This window comes from Ovis canadensis, chromosome 15 (assembly GCF_042477335.2).
Source record: "Ovis canadensis isolate MfBH-ARS-UI-01 breed Bighorn chromosome 15, ARS-UI_OviCan_v2, whole genome shotgun sequence".
NCBI lineage: Eukaryota > Metazoa > Chordata > Mammalia > Artiodactyla > Bovidae > Ovis > Ovis canadensis.
Genome location: NC_091259.1, coordinates 25,094,449 through 25,103,338, shown reverse-complemented (window position 1 = coordinate 25,103,338; position 8,890 = coordinate 25,094,449). Strand labels below are relative to the sequence as shown.

The 8,890-nt window shown below is 38.9% G+C and overlaps 1 non-coding gene across 1 annotated transcript; it reads right to left on the bottom strand.

Annotated features, from left to right (window-relative positions):
* Window positions 1-6,858: 6,858 nt before the first annotated feature.
* On the bottom strand, window positions 6,859-6,931 carry TRNAC-ACA (transfer RNA cysteine (anticodon ACA)). The gene has a single exon. It is a non-coding gene; the product is annotated as a tRNA-Cys (tRNA).
* Between the last annotated feature and the right edge of the window lie 1,959 nt (window positions 6,932-8,890).

Genomic DNA, 8,890 nt, shown 5'->3' with positions numbered 1-8,890 from the left:
GCACCTACAGATCTGGGGAGTTCATCTTTCAGTGTTATATCTTCTTGTCTTATACTGTTCTCAGGGTTCTCAAGGCAAGAATACTGAAGTCTTTTGCCATTCCCTTCTACAATGGACCACATTTTGTCAGAACTCTCCACCATGTCCCATCCATCTTGGGTGGCCCTACATGGCATGCCTCATGATTTCATTGAGTTAGACAAGGCTGTTGAGAGGGTAAGAGGCAGGAAGGAATGTTTAGAGGCCCCAAGGGAAGAAATAGGCTGCAAGTGCAGACATTTTTAAAATCTTTCTTAAGAGGCTGTAGGAAACAAACTACAAGTGGCAGATTTTTTTCCCTTCTCTATACAAATTTAAAAGGCAGTTTCTTTTAAAATTCTGTGTTGCCATGATGACACCTGGTTCCCCCTGAACTTAACTTTCCTCAAACCTTGAGCTAACCAACGTGTTTTTCTTAAGCTATGTTAATGAACTATGTATTTACCCTAGACTCTGTCTTTCTTCAAGTCAGTTCCACCTAAGACTAAGAAGGACTTGATAAACGAGTATGTTTTACTGATGCAAATGTTCTCTTAAACTATGTTAATGAGACTATGTCTGCTTCAGTTCACTTCAGTTCAGTTCACTTCAGTTCAGTTCAGTCGCTCAGTCGTGTCCGACTCTTTGCGACCCCATGAATCGCAGCACGCCAGGCCTCCCTGTCCATCACCATCTCCCAGAGTTCACTCAGACTCACGTCCATCGAGTCCGTGATGCCATCCAGCCATCTCATCCTGGGTCGTCCCCTTCTCCTCCTGCCCCCAATCTCTCCCAGCATCAGAGTCTTTTCCAATGAGTCAACTCTTCGCATGAAGTGTCCAAAGTACTGGAGCTTCAGCTTAGCATCATTCCTTCCAAAGAAATCCCAGGGCTGATCTCCTTCAGAATGGACTGGTTGGATCTCCTTGCAGTTCAAGGGACCCTCAAGAGTCTTCTCCAACACCACAGTTCAAACGCATCAATTCTTCTGTGCTCAGCCTTCTTCACAGTCCAACTCTCACATCCATGCATGACCACAGGAAAAACCATAGCCTTGACTAGATGGACCTTAGTCGGCAAAGTAATGTCTCTGATTTTGAATATGCTATCTAGGTTGGTCATAACTTTACTTCCAAGGAGTAAGTGTCTTTTAATTTCATGGCTGCAGTCACCATCTGCAGTGATTTTGGAGCCCCCCCAAATAAAGTCTGACACTGTTTCTACTGTTTCTCCACCTATTTCCCATGAAGTGATGAGACAAGATGCCATGATCTTCGTTTTCTGAATGTTGAGCTTTAAGCCAACTTTTTCACTCTCCTCTTTTACCTTCATCAAGAGGCTTTTTAGCTCCTCTTCACTTTCTGCCATAAGGGTGGTGTCATCTGCATATCTGAGGTTATTGATATTTCTCCCAGCAATCTTGATTCCAGCTTGTGTTTCTTCCAGTCCAGTGTTTCTCATGATGTACTCTGCATATAAGTTAAAAAGCAGGGTGACAATATACAGCCTTGGCGTACTCCTTTTCCTATTGGAACCAGTCTGTTGTTCCATGCCCAGTTCTAACTGTTGCTTCCTGACCTGCATACAGGTTTCTCAAGAGGCAGGTTAGGTGGTCTGGTATTCTCAACTCTTTCAGAATTTTCCACAGTTGATTGTGATCTACACAGTCAAAGGCTTTGGCATAGTCAATAAAGCAGAAGTAGATGTTTTTCTGGAACTCTCTTGCTTTTTCCATGATCCAGCGGATGTTGGCAATTTGATCTCTTGTTCCTCTGCCTTTTCTAAGACCAGCTTGAACATCAGGGAGTTCACAGTTCATGTATTGCTGAAGCCTGGGTGGGAGAATTGTGAGCATTACTTTACTAGCATGTGAGATGAGTGCAAATGTGCGGTAGTTTGAGCATTCTTTGGCATTGCCTTTCTTTGGCATTGGAATGAAAACTGACCTTTTGCAGTCCTGTGGCCACTGCTGAGTTTTCCAAATTTGCTGGCATATTGAGTGCAGCACTTTCACAGCATCATCTTTCAGGATTTGAAACAGCTCCACTGGAATTCCATCACCTCCACTAGCTTTGTTCGTAGTGATGCTTTCTAAGGCCCACTTGACTTCACATTCCAAGATGTCTGGCTCTAGATTAGTGATCACATCATCTTGGAAACCTGCATTTCTTCAAGATTCATGTCAATCATTTTATGGCCGAGGCAACTCACCTTGTGCCAATGTTATCTGAAAATGCATGTTGTGGGTGAGGGGCCTGGTGTCAGTCTCTGAGTTTTGAGACATTTCTTTTCTCTAATTAGCAGACTTCTGCTGCTGCTGCTGCTGCTGCGTCACTTCAGTCGTGTCTGACTCTGTGCGACCCTATAGACAGCAGCCCACCAGGCTCCCCCATCCCTGGGATTCTCCAGGCAAGAACACTGGAGTGGGTTGCCATTTCCTTCTCCAATGCATGAAAGTGAAAAGTGAAAGTGAAGCTGCTCAGTCGTGTCCGACCCTCAGTGATCCCATGAACTGCAGCCTTTCAGGGTCCTCCGTCCATAGGATTTTCCAGGCTAGCATACTGGAGTGGGGTGCCATTGCCTTCTCCGAGCAGACCGCTAGTAGCTATATAACATTCCAGCTAAAGACTAGCAGGGGACCACTCTTTCTGCCCACTTCTGATGTCTATGTTCTCTCTATCTCTTTTATACTTTATACTTTTATACTTTAATAAAACTTTATTACACAAAGGCTCTGAGTGATCAAGTCTTGTCACTGCCCCTGGATCAAATTTCTCTCCTCTGGAGGCCAGAAATCCTGGTGTCTTTCATGGCTCAGCAACAGCCTTTCACTGTGATCCTCGTGATCAGTTTGGTTAGTTTTCTGTGATTGTGATTTTTCATTATGTTTGATTGTGGTTTTCATTCTGTTCCTTGTGTTATATAGCAGCTTCCCACTAGCTATCTATTTTACATATTATAGTGGCTATATGTCAATGCTACTTTATCCATTTGTCCTTCTTGTACTCCCCCTGTGTGTATAAGTTTGTTCTTACATCTGCATCTGCATTCCTTCCCTGCAAATAGATCCATCAGTAGTATTTTCTAGATTCCATATATATGCATTAATATACAATATGTGTTTTTCTCTTTCTGACTTACTTAACTCTATAGAATAGGCTCTAACTTTATCCACCTCATTACAAAGGACTCAAATTCTTCCTTTTTATGGCTAAGATTCCATTGTACATATGTGCCACATCTTCTTTACCCATACATCTGTCAATGGACTTCTAAGTGGCCTCCATGTCTATTTATTATATATAGCGCTACAAGTGAACACTGGGGTACATGGTGGTTTTGAATTGTGGTTTTTCTCATGGTATATGTCCAGTAGTGGAATTCCTGGGTCATATGTTAATTTTATTCCTAGTTTTTAAGGAATTTCCTTTCTGTTCTCCATAGTGGCCATATCAGTTTGTATTTCCCAAGAGTGCAGGAGGGTTCCATTTTCTCCACATCCTCTCTAGCACTTCTTGTTGGTATGTTTTCTGATGATAGCCATTTTGATTGGTGTAAGGTAATACCGCATTGTAGTTTTAACTTATATTTCTCTAATAATGAGCAGTGTTAAGCACCTTTTCATGTGTTTATTGGTCATGCTGGGTCCTTGTTGCTACATGTGGGTTTTCTCTAGTTGTGGCAAGCATGGTCTACTGTGTAGTTGTACTTTCTGCCCATTTTTTTATTGGGTTGTTTGTTTTCCTTATACTGAGCTCTAGGAGCTGGTTATATATATTGAAGAATAATCCTTTGTCAGTTGCTTCATTTGCAATTATTTTCTCCCATTTTCAGGGTTGTCTTTTCATCTTATTTATAGTTTCCTTGTTTGTGAGAAAGCTTTTTGGCTTCATTAGGTCCCTTTTGTTTATTTTTGTTTTTATTTCTGTTATTTTAGGAGGTAGATTAAAGAGGCGGTTGATGTGATTTATGTCAAAGAGTGCATTGCCTATGTTTAACTCCTAAGAACTTTGTAGTTTCTAGCCTTACATTTAAGTCTTTCATCCACTTTGAGTTTATTTTCATGTATGGTTAAGAAGTGTTCTAACTTCTTAAGAGTTCATTCTTTTACATAGCTGTCTACATTTTCCTAGCACCATTTATTGAAGAGGCTGTCTTTTCTCCATTGTATATTCTTGCCTCCTTTGTCAAGGATAAGATGCCCATAAAGTGTGTGAGTTCATTTTGGGCTTTCTATCTTGTTCCATTGGTCTATATTTCTAACTTTGTGCCAGCACCATACTATCTTGATGACTGTAGCTTTGTAGTATAGTCTCAAGTCAGGAAGGTTAATTCCTCTAGTTCCGTTTTTCTTTCTCAAAATTGCTTTGGTTATTTGGGCTCCTTTATGTTTCCATAAAAATTTAAAAATTTTTTGTTCTAGTTCTGTGAAAAATGCCATAAGTAACTTGATATAGATTGCATTAACTCTTTAGATTGCTTTGGGTATTATAGTCATTTTCACAATATCAGTTCTTCCAGATCAAGAACATGGCATATTTCTGCATCTGTTTGTGTCCTCTTTGATTTCTTTCAGCTGTTTTGTTTCTTTCATGGTGTTTTATAGTTTTCTGCTTACAGGTCTTTTGTCTCTTTAGGTAGGTTTATTCCTAGGTATTTTATTGGTTTTTTTTTTTTTTGTTATAATGGTGAATGGGATTATTTCCTTAATTTTTCTTTCTGATGTTCTGTTTTTAGTGTATAGGAATGCAGGGGACTTCTGTGTATTAATTTTATATCCTATGACTTTATTAACTATTTCAAATACTAAATAATGATGCTGTTAAAGTGTTGCACACAACATTTCAACAAATTTGGAAAAAATTTGGTCAGCAGTGGCCACAGGACTGGAAAAGGTCAGTTTTCATTTCAATTCCAAAGAAGGTCAATGGCAAAGAATGCTCAAACTATAGTACAATTTTGCTCATTTCACACATTGGCGAGTTTATGCTCAAAATCCTTCAAGCTAGGTTTCAGCAGTATGTGAACTGAGAAATTCCAGATGTACAAAATGCGTTTAGAAAAGGCAGAGGAACCAGAGATCAAATTGCCAACATTTGTTGGATCATATAGAAAACAAAGGAATTCCAGAAAAAGATCTGCTTCATTGATTATGTGAAAGCCTTTTGACTGTGTGGATCACAACAAACTGTGCAATATTCTTAATCTGGTGGGAATTCCAGATCACCTTATCTGCTTCCTGAGAAACTTGTTTGTGGGTCAAGAAGCAACAGTTAGAACTGAACATGGGACATTGAACTGGTTAAAAATTGGGAAAGGAGTACGTCAAGGCTGATATTGTCACCTGGCTTATTTAACTTATATGCAGAGTACATTATGTGAAATGCCAGGCTGGATGAATCAAGCTGGAAGCAAGATTGTGGGAGAAATATCAATAGCCTCAGAGATGCAGATGATACCACCATAATGGCAGAAAGTGAAGAGGAACTAAAGAAACTCTTGATGGGGTTAAAGAGGAGAGTGCAAAAGCTGGCCTAAAACTCAACATTCAAAAAACCAAGGTCATGGCATCTGCTCCCATCACTTCATGGAAAATAAAAGTGGGAAAAGTAGAAGCAGTTACAAATTTTATTTTCTTAGTCTCCAAAATCACTGTGGACTGTGACTGCAGCTATGAAATTAAAAGAGCTTTCTCATCAGAAGGAAAGCTATGACAAAACTAGACATCTTATTAAAAAGCAGAGATGTTACTCTGCTGACAAAGTTTCATATATTCAAAGCTATGATTTTTCCAGTAGGAACATACATATGTGAGAGTTTGACCATAAAGAAGGATGAGCACCAAAAATTGATGTTTTCAAATTGTGATGTTGGAGAAGATTCTTGAGAGTCTCTGGACTGCACTGAGTCAAGCCAGTTAATCCTAAAGGAAATTTACCCTAAGTGTTATTTGGAAGGACTGATGTTGGAGCTGGAGCTCTAATACTTTGGCCATCTGTTGCAAAAAGCTGACTCATTGGAAAAGATGGTGATACTGGGGAAAATTGAAGGCAGAAGCAAAGTGGGCAGCAGATGATGAGATTGTTTGATATCATCACCTACTCAATGTACATGAATTTGAGAAAACTCTGGGAAACAGTGAAGGATAGGGAAGCCTGACCTGCTATAACCTATGGGGTCACAAAGAGTCAGATGTAACTTCACAACTGAACAACAACAATAATTTTCTTGTGGCATTTTTAGGGATTTCTGTGTACAGTATCATGTCATCTGCCAACAGTGAGAGATTTACTTCTATTTTCTAATCGAGATTCCTTTTATTTCTTTTTCTTTTCTGATTTATGTGGCTAGAACTTCCAAAACTATATTGAATAATAGTGGCAAGAGTGGGCAGTCTGTCTTGTTCCTGATCCTAGTAGAATTGCTTTCAGTTTCTCCCTGTTGAGAATAATGTTTGCTGTGGGTTTTTCAAATATAGCCTAAATTATGTTAAGGTAGGTTTCTTCTATGCCTACTTTCTGGACTTTTTTTTTTTTTTTAATCATAAATGGGCATTGAATTTTGTCAAAAGCTTTCTCTGCATCTACTGAGATCATCATATGGTTTTTACTTTTCAGTTTGTTAATATGGTTTATCACATTGATTTATTTGTGTATATTAAAGTATCCTTGTACCCCTGAGATAAATCCCACTTGATCATGGTGTGGAAGTGGAGTGGAGTCACTCAGTCATGTCTGACTCTTTGAGACCCCATGGACTGTAGCCTACTAGGCTCCTCCATCCATGGGATTTTCCAGGCAATAGTACTGGAGTGGGTTGCCATTTCCTTCTCCAGGGGATCTTCCTGATCCAGGGATCGAACCCGGGTCTCCTGCATTGTAGGCAGACGCTTTACCATCTGAGCCACCAGGAAAGTCCTAGTGGACTTGGTGCATGATCCTTTAAATGTGTTATTGGATTCTATTTGCTAGAATTTTGCTGAGGAATTTTGCATCTTGGTTCAGCAATGATATTGTTCTGTAATTTTCTTTTTGTGTTATCTTTGTCTGGTTTTGTTATCAGGGTGATCATGGCCTTGTAGAATGAGTTTGGGTATGTTCCTCCGTCTGCAATTTTCTGGAGGAGTTTGAGCAGGATAGGTGTTAGCTCTTTGCTAAACGTTTGATAGACTTCACCTGTGAAGCCATCTGGTCCTGGGCTTTTGTTTGTTGAAAGATTCTTGATCACAGCTTTGATTTGAGTGCTTCTGATTGGTCTGTTCATATTTTCTATCTCTTCTTGCTTCACCCATGATAAGTTGTACTTTTCCAAGAATTTGTCCATTTCTTCCAGATTGTCCATTTTATTTGGATATAGTTGCTCATAGTAGTCTCTTATGATCCTTTGTATTTCTGCTTTGTCAGTTGTAACTTCTTTTTCATTTCTAATTTAATTGATTGAGTCTTCTCCTTCTTTTACTTGATGAGTCTGGCTAATGGTTTGTCAACTTTGTTTATCTTCTCAAAGAACCAGCTTTTAGTTTTATTGATCTTTGCTGTTGTTTCATTCATTTCTTTTTGCCCCAATATTTATGATTTCTTTCCTTCTACTAACTTAGGGATTTTTTTTTCTTTTTCTAGTTGCTTTAAGTGTAAGTTTAGGTTGTTTATTTGATGTTTTTCTCATTTCTTGAGGTAAGCTTGGATTGCTATAAATTTCCCTCTAAGCACTGCATCCCATAGGTTTGGAGTTGTTGTGTTTTCACTGTCATTTTTGTTTCTAGGTATTTCTTTTAAAATTTCAACTTGATTTCTTCAGTGACCTCTTGGTTATTTAGGAGCACTTTGTTTATCCTCCATGTGTTTGTGTTTTTTATGGTGATTTTTAAATAATTTATATGTAATCTTATGTTGTTGTCATCAGAAAAAATGCTGGATACAATTTCAATTTTATTAAATTTAGCAAGACTTGATTTGTGACCCAAGATATGGTCTATTCTGGAGACTATTCCATGTGTACTTGAAAAAAAAAGTGTATTCTACTGTTTTTAGTTGGAATGTCCTATAGATATCAGTTAGGTCCATCTGGTCCAACATGTCATTTAAGGTTTGTGTTTTCTTATTAATTTTCTCTTTGGATAATCTGTCCATTGTTGTGAGTCAGAGTGTTGAAGTCCCCCACTTCTATTGTGTTATTGTTGATTTCCCCTTTTATAGTTGTCAGCATTTGCCTTGTGTATAGAAGTGCTCCTATATTGGGTTCATATATATTTATAATTGTTATTTCTTCTTCTTGGGTTGATCACTTTATCATTATGTACTATCATTCTTTGTCTCTTATAAAGGTCTTTATATTAAAGTATTTTTTATCTGATGTGAGTATTGCTGCTGCTGCTAAGTCGCTTCAGTCTTGTCCGACTCTGTGCGACCCCAGAGATGGCAGCCCACCAGGCTCCCCAGTCCCTGGGATTCTCCAGGCAAGAACACTGGAGTGGGTTGCCATTTCCTTCTCCAACGCATGAAAGTGAAAAGTGAAAGTGAAGTCACTGAGTCATGTCCAACTCTCAGCGACCCCATGGACTGCAGCCTACCAGGCTCCGCCGCCCATGGGATTTTCCAGGCAAGAGTACTGGAGTGGGGTGCCATTGATTTCCATTTGCATGGAATATCTTTTCTTCATCCCCTCACTTTCAGTCAGTATGTTTTCCTAAGCCTGAAATAGGACTCCTGTAGAAAGCATATAGGGGTCTTGTTTTTGTATCCATTCAGCCAGTCTGTGTCTTTAGCTTAGAGCATTTAATCTATTTGCATTTAATGTAATTATTGATATGTTTGGTTCTATTATCATTTACTTTATTGTTTTGGGTTTGTTTTGTAGGTGATTTCTTTCTCTT